General features: G+C 58.2%; 2 non-coding genes across 2 annotated transcripts; one reads left to right on the top strand and one right to left on the bottom strand.

Moving 5' to 3' along the window:
- Positions 1-2348: 2348 nt before the first annotated feature.
- LOC115640640 lies at positions 2349-2541 on the top strand. The gene has a single exon (XR_003997912.1). It is a non-coding gene; the product is annotated as a U2 spliceosomal RNA (small nuclear RNA).
- Positions 2542-7795: 5254 nt separating this feature from the next.
- Positions 7796-7986, bottom strand: LOC115640632. Its single transcript, XR_003997908.1, has one exon. It is a non-coding gene; the product is annotated as a U2 spliceosomal RNA (small nuclear RNA).
- Between the last annotated feature and the right edge of the window lie 3872 nt (positions 7987-11858).

Genomic DNA, 11858 nt, shown 5'->3' with positions numbered 1-11858 from the left:
CAGGTGTGGGGCGCTGGCTCCAATGCACCTGGAGGGGCAGCTTGGGTGGGGTGGGGCAGGGCCTCTGGTTTCCATTCTGCATTGCCTGGTGCTGGGCTGTTGCACAATCCCCAGCCACGCCGCACAGTGTGCCCCGAGAGGGAGTGGGGGGCCAAGCAGATGCTCCAGCACCAGGATATGTGGTTGGTGGGAGGGAAGGCCTTGGGCTGCACTAGGGGAATGCAGAGCAGGGGTGACACCCCAAAAACCTGCAGCAAAGGGATGGACAGATGAAGAGGGTGGGGTAGGTGGATAGAGGGGGCAGCCAGCCTACAATCTAAAAGGGGAGGGGGGGCTCTAGTGGTTTGGAGGGGGGGGGCGTGGTCAGAATTGCTGGGTTCTGTCCCCAGCCCTGGGAGGAGAGGGGTCTAGTGTTTAGAGAGGGGGGAGGAGGGGCAAGCCAGGACTCTTGGGTTCTCTCCCTGGCATTGACACTCTCTTGTGCAATCCCTCAGCAGTTACCCAACTTGCCAGCGTGTGGGAGCGAGGGGGTGGGGCCGAGTTGCAACACGGCCCAGAGTCCCCTGCCGCCTCTTTGTTACTCAACCAGGGGCAGGATGGGGGATGGCCTGGGAGCCCCGCTAAGAAAGGAGCTTCCGGTGGGTTTGTGTGTGGGTCACGCTGCCCCCTGCTGAATACACCCGTCTAGATCAGACCCGTGGGTCCCTCTAGCCCAGTTTCAGCCTGGGTCAGCCCCTGGGAGCCCCTTCCTCTCGATCACCATGGCTATGTCTATTGGTCTCCTGGAAAGGTCCATTCCCATTGGTAGCTGTCCAGTGGCAGTGAGTTCCATGGGCCTCTGCACATGCTGTGCAGGGCAGGAGGTCCTTATGTTGGGAGCAGTGGGAGTGAACTATGTGGGGTTGTGTCTCTCAGCATGATTGTGAATAGTCCGGTGTGGGTGCGGGTGATTGTGTGTGTGGCTGGGGATGTGATTGTCCCTCTATTTGGGCGGGGGGTATGGTAGTGTGTGCCCCAGGTGTGTCGTGTGTGAGTGTCTGGGATTCTGTGAGTTCCTTTGTGCATCAGCATGTGTGACTGTCTGGCTCTGTGGAGTTGTGGAGGTGGGTGTGGTAGCTGTGGTGTGTGTGTGTGTGTGTGTGTGTGTGTGTGTGTGTGTGTGTGTGTGAGAGAGAGAGAGAGAGAGAGAGAGAGAGCTGCTGCAGGAAACGCATTTCCTACCGGTTAGCCCAGCAACACACCGACACTGATACAAACACAATGTCACACACACACAGAGCAGGGCTCAGCCCCACCAGCAGGGGGCGGCAGGGACACACACATCTCCCTAGGGCCAGCTTGGATGATTTCCCATCATGAGCCAACATGGTGCTGGTGCCCCCCCACGGAATCTTCTTAGGGAGGTTTCTGCCCTGCTGCTGCCCCTGGGTCACGTGGTGGTGCGGGGCGGGGCCTCGGGGGAAGGGGCAGGGCGAGGGCGGGGCCTCGGGGAAGGGGCGGTGCAGGGGTGGGGCTTAGAGGGAAGGGGCAGCGCGGGGGCGGGGACTCGGCCCGAGGGTGGAGTCTTGAGGAGAGGCTGGTGCGGGGCCGGTCCCTTGAGGGGAGGGGCGATGCAGGGCAGGGATTGGGGGGACGGGCGAGTAAAGGCAGGGGACTGATAAAAGGGGCGTGGCCTTGGGGAAAGGGGCGGGGCCTAGAGGGGAGGGGCCACGTGGAGTTGAAATTTTGGGAAGGCGCTGGGGCGTGGTTAGCGCGGAAGGGGCGGAGCCTAGAGGGGAGGGGCGATGCGGATTTGGGGGAAGGGGCGAGTGAGGGCGGAGGATCGGGGAGAAAGTGAAGCGCAAGGGGGGAAGTCAGGGGAAGGGGCGGGGCGCGGAGGGGTGGGGCCGGCGCGGGTGCCCCCCCCCTTTTCGGGGCTGGAAATTCCGCTGCCCCTGCAGGCCCCCGCCCCCCAGACAGCGCCCCTCGCCCCAGCCCGGCTCCCACTGCCCGGCTCCCTGCGCGGGGGGCAGGAGCTGGGGGAGCGCGGGGCAGGTGGCTGGAGCAGCGGCGGAGGGACGCGCCCCGACGGACAGCGATGGGAGGGGTCACGTGTCAGTGGGCGGGGTCATGCAGATCAGCGGTTTTTGGCGGCGGCCGCGGAGACCACCCGGCTGAACCGAAGCGACCGGGCGCAGAGAATTCCCGGTGCGTGAGCAGAATTCGGTGTGGAGAGTTCGTGATACGAGTGCGTGTATCGGAGTCACTTCGCGGCGGCCATTGCACTGAGCTAGGAAGGGCTGGAGCAGGTCCTGGTGAGTTGGAAGGCCCTGGGAGCAGGAGGCTCCCGCGCTGTTCCGAGGAAAGGTATCGCTTCTCGGCTCCTCGGAGCTAAGATCAAGTTTAGTGTCTGTTCTTATCAGTTTAATCGCTGATACGTTCTCGATGTGAGAACTGTCTATTAAACGGGTTTTTGGAACAGGGGGTGGGACTAGGAGCTTGCTCTGTCCACTCCACGCATCCGTCTGGTATTGCAGTACTTCCGGGCAGGGTGCACCTCCCCAGGGAGAATGTGCTGGTTATAAAAACAGAATGAAATTCTTTAAGCTCTGGTTTGGATCTTTCTGTTTCTTTTCTTTGATGTGGATTTTTTAGTTTCCTCTGCTCCTGAGACTACTAGGGTTTAGTGTTCTTCCTGAGTCTTTTTCTATAATTAAAATTCAGGAAGCTAAAAAATTCTCTTTTAAGTAATACTGTAAAAAGAGGATTTAGCTTTGTCCATCTAAATATTCATGCCAGCTTGCATTTCTATTCAAGACGAGACTTGTTTAGTTAGATAAGATTGTATTTATTCATTCATAATTTATCTCCATTTGCAGGCGCGTGCATGTACATTTTAGCTTATAAACAGCATCCTACATAAACATCATTGAGGCATGCAAATTACACAAATACTGCATTTGAAGCTGCCTGCTTGCTTTAGGGAGGTAACTAATTTCTTACCCGGAGTAGAGAGACAAATCTAAGGCTACGTCCAGACTAGGGTATTAAAATCGATTTTAGATACGCAACTTCAGCTACGTGAATAACGTAGCTGAAGTCGAATTTCTAAAATCGAGGTACTCACCCATCCAGACGGCGCACCATCGATGTCCGTGGCTCTCCGTGTCAATTCCGGAACTCCGTTCGGGTTGATGGAGTTCCGGAATCAATGTAAGCGCGCTCAGGGATCGATACATCGCGTCCAGACTAGACGCGATATATCGATCCCCGAGTAATCGATTTTAACCCACCGATGCCGCGGGTTAGTCTGGACGTGGGCTAAGTGCAAAGGATTGTTGCTTGGGACGCACTGGTTCAGAATTATTATGGTTCCCATAATGGAAGCGGCACATCTTTTTAACAGGATCACCAGGGAACCCCGTTTCTTAGTGCTCGAGTCAGCATGGAACCCCATTTCTTAGTGTGCGACAGTCCTTTGCTGGCAACATTTGCAGCGCAGACTCACCGTCCTCTTCTAAGGGCTTGATCTTATTTTATTGAAGTCAGAGGGAGCTTTACTACTGGTTTTGCTTGGATCTGGACTAGTTCTATACTGGAGCTCTGGGAAGAGGCCCGTGTCCTCTATGTGATCTCATCCTGCTCCCTGCCTGATACCAGCGATGTGTTTACAAAAGGAAAGAAGAAATGGAACAATTTCCTCCTGTGCGGACTCCGCTGAGAGACACTGACCCCAAAACCCCCACTTCTGTAACGCACACACTAAAACCACCTTTGAAGAACTATATAAAACAACAGTGGAGTAGACATGGAAAAAGCAGCCGCTAAAGCGAGTAACCCAGGCCCAGAAAAAGAAAGCAAACAGAAAAATACAAACCGGAGCTCTACACAGGACAGAAAATTTTATTCTTTTTAAACCAGCACGTTCTCCCTGGGAGAGGTGCACTCTGCCCAGAAGTACTGCAATACCAGGCGGATGCGTGGAGTCCAGACCCTCGGGGCCCTCAGCAAACACATTCGCAAGACCTACAACAAATGGATTGCTTTGCAGTGTAGCTGCTGCAATGCCCCCTTCGAGACCCAAAAGAAATGCAAGTCCCATCACGCCACATGCAAGGGACCCCTCGCCATCACAAAGGTGAACCCTGCTGAGGTCCTGCGGGCTCCAGCCATGACCCCCACCGATGGTCCGGCTTCAGCACCCCAACTAGGATCCCCACAGTCACGGCAGATAAGGGGGGACCAACTGCTAATCGAGGAAAGCACAACCCCCGCCTCGAGGACCGATGATGCTACCAAAAGGACCAGCCCCATCTGTAGAATCCCCACGCTGGACCCTGCTGTGAAGGGGATCACTGCCACCTCCCAGGTCAACAACCTCACCAGACGCCTCAGCAACCAGGGCCCCGCCGTCGGGACGGCACCTACCGCAATGGGAAATGTCACTCGAGCCCCTGCCAGCAGGAGACCTGTCACATTGTCCCAGGTCGCCCGGAAACTCTCTGAGCCGAGCCGTCTCAGTGCCTCCTCGATGCCGAACCAAGATGACCCCACCCCAAGAAGAATCAGTGCCCCATCACGCATGGCCGCTCAAGACCCTGCCCCCAGAGGCACCAATGCCGGCCCTCGGTCCACTCTGTGAGCACCAACCACAAGGGGAACCAACGCGACTCCTCAGCCCGCACCGCGAACACCACTCGTCGGGGGGAACGGGGACCACCCCCCCAGACTGCCCCGCACACTTCTACCATCAGAGGAGCCAATGCCACAATCCGACCAGATCCCCATTATCAGATGGACAGGCATGGCCCCAAGAGACACCAGGCCGATCCCCACCGCCAGAAGGTCACGCGCTCCTACAGCTACCCCCCAAACGACAGCTGCACGTGGAAGACTGGGCGTCACCCCCGCATCCACCAACCCGAACCAGATCCCACCAACAACCAGTAATGATGCTACCCCACCGGTGACTATGCCTCGGGAACCAACCGGAAGGTCCCCTGAGCCGCAAGTGAGGCAACCCTTTGATCAAGTGGCGAACTCACTACCCACACAGACCGAGGAACCCGAGGACCAGCAGCCGACGGTCCGGCCAGCCACGTCCTGGCAGGCTGCCTGGATTGAGAAGCTGCAAGCGGTAGCCTCCTTTGAGGAATTCAACCCGCTCATCGACAGACTCACGCACGAGCTCCCTACAGAGATTGCCTCCAAGCGGATGCCAAACCAGGAGACCATCCGGCCTGCCTTCAGACGGCCCGTCCCGAATCACGACATCACCACCAGGGGAGCTGGGAGAAGGAACACCGGCCGCCGCTATGACCCTGCAGCAGCCTCAACGATCCAGAAGCTGTACAGAACAAACCGCCTCAAGACCGTAAGAGAGGTCCTCGATGGTCCCTCGTCCTACTGCACGATCCCGCCAGAGCGCTTCTACAATTACTTCCTTGGAGTGTTCGGCAGCGTGCCCAGGAACGACATGCAGCGACCGGAGTGCCTCCGCCCCCTGCCCCGCGTTACCAACACAGAGGACCTAGAGACCGACTTCACGTCTAAAGAGGTGGCAGCCAGGTTTTCCAGAACAAAGAACACGGTGCCCGGAAAGGACGGCATCCCCTACAGCCTCCTCAAGAAGCGAGACCCTGGTTGCTTCATGCTTCGTGCTCTCTGGCATCTTTAACCTGAAATCATGGAAGTAACCTGTGCCGGCGCTTTGGCAGGTCTCCCACCTCCTGGAAGACCCTCAAGGCTCAAGACCCTGACACCGGAGGCACCAACGCCGGCCCTCAGTCCGCTCTGCGAGCACCAACCACAAGGGGAACCAACGCGACTCCTCAGCCCGCACCGCGAACACCACTCGTCGGGGGGGGGGGGGACCACCCCCCAGACTGCCCCGCACACTTCTACCATCAGAGGAGCCAACGCCACGATCAGACCAGATCCCCATTATCAGATGGACAGGCATGGCCCCAAAAGACACCAGGCCGATCCCCGCCGCCAGAAGGTCACGCGCTCCTACAGCTACCTCCCAAAAGACAGCTGCATGCGGAAGACCGGGCGTCACCCCTGCATCCACCAACCCGAACCAGGTCCCACCATCAACCAGTAATGATGCTACCCCACCGGTGACTATGCCTCGGGAACCAACCGGAAAGGCCCCTGAGCCGCAATTGAGGCATCCCATTGACCAAGCGGCGAACTCACTACCCACACAGACCGAGGAACCCGAGGACCAGCAGCCGACGGTCCGGCCAGCCACGTCCTGGCAGGCCGCCTGGATTGAGAAGCTGCAAGCGGTAGCCTCCTTTGAGGAATTCGACCCGCTCATCGACAGACTCACCCACGAGCTCTCTACAGAGATTGCCTCCAAGCGGATGCCAAACCAGGAGACCATCCGGCCTGCCCTCAGACGGCCCGTCCTGAATCGCGACATCACCACCAGGGGAGCTGGGAGAAGGAACACCGGCCACCGCTACGACCCTGCAGCAGCCTCAACGATCCAGAAGCTGTACAGAACAAACCGCCTCAAGACCGTAAGAGAGGTCCTCGATGGTCCCTCGTCCTACTGCACGATCCCGCCCGTGTGCCTCTACAATTACTTCCTCAGAGTGTTCGGCGGCGTGCCCAGGAACGACACGCAGCGACCGGAGTGCCTCCGCCCCCTGTCCCGCGTTACCAACTCAGACGACCTAGAGACCGACTTCATGCCTAAAGAGGTGGCAGCCAGGCTTTCCAGAACAAAGAACACGGTGCCCGGAAAGGACGGCATCCCCTACAGCCTCCTCAAGAAGTGAGACCCTGGCTGCTTCGTGCTCTCTGGCATCTTTAACCTGTGCCAGCGCTTTGGCAGGTCTCCCACCTCCTGGAAGAGGGCCATGACCGTCCTGATTCACAAAAAGGGCGAACGAGACGACCCCAGCAACTGGAGACCCATCTCCCTCTGTTCCACGATGTACAAACTGTACGCCAGCTGCCTGGCAGCCAGGATCACGGAGTGGGCAACGGCCGGGGGAGCCATCAGCCCAGCCCAGAAGGGCTTCATGCTGTCAGAGGGGTGCTACAAGCACAACTTCCTGCTCCAGACCGTTCTCCAGATGACCAAGAGGGCACGGAAGCAAAACCAGTAGTAAAGCTCCCTCTGACTTCAATAAAATAAGATCAAGCCCTTAGAAGAGGACGGTGAGTCAGCGCTGCAAATGTTGCCAGCAAAGGACTGTCGCACACTAAGAAATGGGGTTCCATGCTGACTCGAGCACTAAGAAACGGGGTTCCCTGGTGACTCTGTTAAAAAGATGTGCCGCTTCCATTATGGGAACCATAATAATTCTGAACCAGTGCATCCCAAGCAACAATCCTTTGCACTTAGATTTGTCTCTCTACTCCGGGTAAGAAATTAGTTACCTCCCTAAAGCAAGCAGGCAGTTTCAAATGCAGTATTTGTGTAATTTGCATGCCTCAATGATGTTTATGTAGGATGCTGCTTATAAGCTTAAATGTACATGCACGTCCCTGCAAATGGAAGTAAATTATGAATGAATAAATACAATCTTACCTAACTGAACAAGTCTCGTCTTGAATAGAACTGCATGAATATTTAGGTGGACAAGGCTAATTCCTCTTTATACAGTATTAACTAAAAGAGATTGTTCTAGGTTCCTGAACTTTAGTTATAGGAAAAGACTAAAGGAGAAGACTAGATCCCAGTAGTCTCATGGGCCGAGGAAACTAGAAAACCCTCATCAAAGAAAAGAAACAGAAAGATACAAACCAGAGCTTAAAGAGTTTCATTCTGTTTTTGTAACCAGCAGGTTCTCCCTGGGGGAGGTGCACCCTGCCCGGAAGTACTGCAATACCAGGCGGATGCGTGGAGTGGACAGAGCAAGCTCCTAGTCCCACCCCCTGTTCCAAAAACCCGTTTAATAGACAGTTCTCACATCGAGAACGTATCAGCGATTAAACTGATAAGAACAGATACTACACTTGATCTGAGCCAGAGGCCCGAGAAGCGATACCTTTCCTCGGAACAGCGCGGGAGCCTCCTGCTCCCTCGGCCTTCCAACTCACCAGGACCTGCTCCAGCCCTTCCTAGCTCAGTGCAATGGCCGCCGCGAAGTGACTCCGATACACGCACTCGTATCACGAACTCTCCACACCGAATTCTGCTCACGCACCGGGAATTCTCTGCGCCCGGTCGCTTCGGTTCAGCCGGGTGGTCTCCGCGGCCGCCGCCAAAAACCGGTGATCTGCATGACCCCGCCCACTGACACGTGACCCCTCCCATCGCTGTCCGTCGGGGCGCGTCCCTCCGCCGCTCCTCCAGCCACCTGCCCTGCGCTCCCCCAGCTCCTGCCCCCCGCGCAGGGAGCCGGGCAGTGAGAGCCGGGCTGGGGCGAGGGGCGCTGTCTGGGGGGCGGGGGCCTGCAGGGGCAGCGGAATTTCCAGACCCGAAAAGGGGGGGGACACCCGCGCCGGCCCCGCCCCTCCGCGCCCCGCCCCTTCCCCTGACTTCCCCCCTTGCGCTTCACTTTCTCCCCGATCCCCCGCCCTCACTCGCCCCTCCCCTCTAGGCACCGCCCCTTCTGCGCTAACCCCGCCCCAGGGCCTTCCCCCAAATCTCCGCTCCCACGTGGCCCCTCCTTTCTAGGCCCCGCCCCTTTCCCCAAGGCCACGCCCCATTTATCAATCCCCTGCCCTTACTCGCCTCCCCCCCAATCCCTGCCCTGCATCGCCCCTCCCCTCAAGGGACCGGCCCCGCACCAGCCTCTCAAGACTCCATCCTCGGGCCGAGTCCCCGCCCCCGCGCTGCCCCTTCCCTCTAAGCCCCACCCCTGCACCGCCCCTTCCCCGAGGCCCCGCCCTCTCCCCGCCCCTTCCCCGAGGCTCCGCCCCCGCACCACCGCGTGACCCAGGGGCAGGCGGGACCCGGGAGGCAGCAGGGCAGAAACCTCCTTAAGAGGAAGATGCCAGTCCCAGCCCCCTGTCCCGCCCCAGACTCCCCGGGTGGCCTCGGGCACATCACTCGGTCTCTCTGGGCCTCAGTTCTCCGGTCCGGGAAATGGGGCTGGTGGCACTTCCCGCCCTCGCTCTGTCCTGGGAGGAGAACTGCCCTGCGGATTAGGAAGATGCTCAGATACTGGGGTGCAGGGGGAGCGGATTTGCACCATTGCTTGCTATATGGAGTCTGTTTGCAAAGAAAATATTTCCCTCACGTCATGCCCATAACCTGTATTCAGCGGTAACCTTGGGAAATATTTAACTGAGCTGTATGGTTTTTTTCCCATGTAGCCAGCCCCCAACCCGGCACCAGCCCCCAGTTCTGCCCCATTCCTGCCAATGCAGCCCCACCTCGCCTCCTGGCCCTGGCTGGGCACCCCTGGACCCCTCGTAGCAGAGGATTGTGCAGGGGGGGGTCTTCTTGCAGCCATGAGGGGGTGTCTGGTGGGTGCTGTCACCTCTGCCGGAGACCCCCAAGAAACCCACTAGCTTCCTCTGTATGTGGGGAGCCTCACTGGGGAGAGGCACCTACTTTCTGATGTGGGGGGCGTGTCAGGGGAGAGTTTCCGTGATGTCAGAACCTGGGGGGGAGGCGATTCAATCATGACTCTTAAGTGACAGAGCAACCTCCCCCTCACCCCCCAACCCCACTGAGATTCCTCTAGGGGGCGGGCCTGGGATCTCTAGGGAGGGAGACACAGGGAAGAACAGCTGACACTATGGAACCCAGGAGTCCTGGCTCCCTGTCCCCCTGCTCTAACCTTTAGACCCCGCTCTGCTCCCAGAGCCAGGGATAGAACCCAAGGGTCCTGGCACCCAGCCCCCACCCCGCTCTGACCACTAGATCCCACTCCGCTCCCAGGATGGTGCAAGGATAACTGTCTGTGTCCCACCTCAGCTAAGGGCCTTGACTGATTTTCCCAAAGTGCTTCCTCCTGAATCCATCTGCCTCCCCAACACTGCCCACCCCCGTGGGGGGGCACCAGCACCATGTTGGCTCATGATGGGAAATCATCCAAGCTGGCCCTAGGGAGATGTGTGTGTCCCTGCCGCCCCCTGCTGGTGGGGCTGAGCCCTGCTCTGTGTGTGTGTGACATTGTGTTTGTATCAGTGTCGGTGTGTTGCTGGGCTAACCGGTAGGAAATGCGTTTCCTGCAGCAGCTCTCTCTCTCTCTCTCTCTCTCTCTCTCACACACACACACACACACACCACAGCTACCACACCCACCTCCACAACTCCACAGAGCCAGACAGTCACACATGCTGATGCACAAAGGAACTCTCACAATCCCAGACACTCACACACGACACACCTGGGGCACACACTACCACACCCCCCGCCCAAAGAGAGGGACAATCACATCCCCAGCCACACACACAATCCCTGCACCCACACCGGACTATTCACAATCATGCTGAGAGACACAACCCCACATAGTTCACTCCCACTGCTCCCAACATAAGGACCTCCTGCCCCGCACAGCATGCGCAGAGGCCCATGGAACTCACTGCCACTGGACAGCTACCAATGGGAATGGACCTTTCCAGGAGACCAATAGACATAGCCATGGTAATCGATGGGAAGGGGCTCCCAGGGGCTGACCCAGGCTGAAACTGGGCTAGAGGGACCCATGGGTCTGATCTAGGCGGGTCTATTCAGCAGGGGGCAGTGTGACCCACACACAAACCCACCGGAAGCACCTTTCTTAGCGGGGCTCCCAGGCCATCCCCCATCCTGCCCCTGGTTGAGTAACAAAGAGGCGGCAGGGGACTCTGAGCCGTGTTGCAACCCGGCCCCACCCCCTCGCTCCCACACGCTGGCGGGTTGGGTAACTGCTGAGGGATTGCACAAGAGAGTGTCAAAGCCAGGGAGAGAACCCAAGAGTCCTGGCTTTTCCCTCCTCCCCCTCTAAACACTAGACCCCACTCTCCTCCCAGGGCTGGGGATAGAACCCAGCAATTCTGACCACGCCCCCCCTCCGAACCACTAGACCCCCGCCCCTTTTAGATTATAGGCTGGCTGCCTCCTCTATCCACCTACCCCACCCTCTTCATCTGTCCATCCCTTTGCTGCAGGTTTTTGGGGTGTCACCCCAGCTCTGCACTCCCCCAGTGCAGCCCAAGGCCTTCCCTCCCACCAACCACATATCCTGGTGCTGGAGCATCTGCTTGGCCCCCCACTCCCTCTCGGGGCACACTGTGCGGCGTGGCTGGGGATTGTGCAACAGCCCAGCACCAGGCAATGCAGAACGGAAACCAGAGGCCCTGCCCCACCCCACCCAAGCTGCCCCTCCAGGTGCATTGGAGCCAGCGCCCCGCACCTGCGCACTCCTGCGCCACAGGGGCTGAGCTGAAGCCCCACCACACTCTGCAGTTCGGAGAAAGGTGAGGCCAGCCAGCCCTTGTAGGATGGTGGAATCGCCACCAGGGTTGACGGTATGGGAGCTGTGATGCACGGAGAAGCGGTTGTCGCTGCTGCCGGCAGAGGGCAGCAGAGCATGCAGACACACACGATTGCAAACATACACAAATAATCGCACAAATCCCCAGCCACACACTAGCACAACCGCTAAAGATGCAAAGACGTGCACAAATCCAGCCTCACAAACATGCACACCTGTACAGCCACACACACAACCCCCCCACAGCTACACAAACACCCGCCCACAGACACAACCGCTTTAGAACTCGAGACATACACTAATCTGTACACACACCCCATCTCTCTCCTATACACACACCTTGGGTCACTGTGACACTCAACACTTCAATTTGGATGGGGTACCCAGGACTGTGTTTATTCTCTGCCTCCCAGGGCCTGCAGGGGATGGATTGGGACTGTGGCCAGGCAACCCTGCGCTGTGGCTATTCCCTGCCCCCCCCAGGGC

Source organism: Gopherus evgoodei, unplaced genomic scaffold (genome assembly GCF_007399415.2).
Source record: "Gopherus evgoodei ecotype Sinaloan lineage unplaced genomic scaffold, rGopEvg1_v1.p scaffold_31_arrow_ctg1, whole genome shotgun sequence".
Classification (NCBI taxonomy): Eukaryota; Metazoa; Chordata; order Testudines; family Testudinidae; genus Gopherus; species Gopherus evgoodei.
The sequence above is the reverse complement of the archived record's forward strand: the minus strand, read 5'-3'. Positions and strand labels throughout refer to the sequence as shown.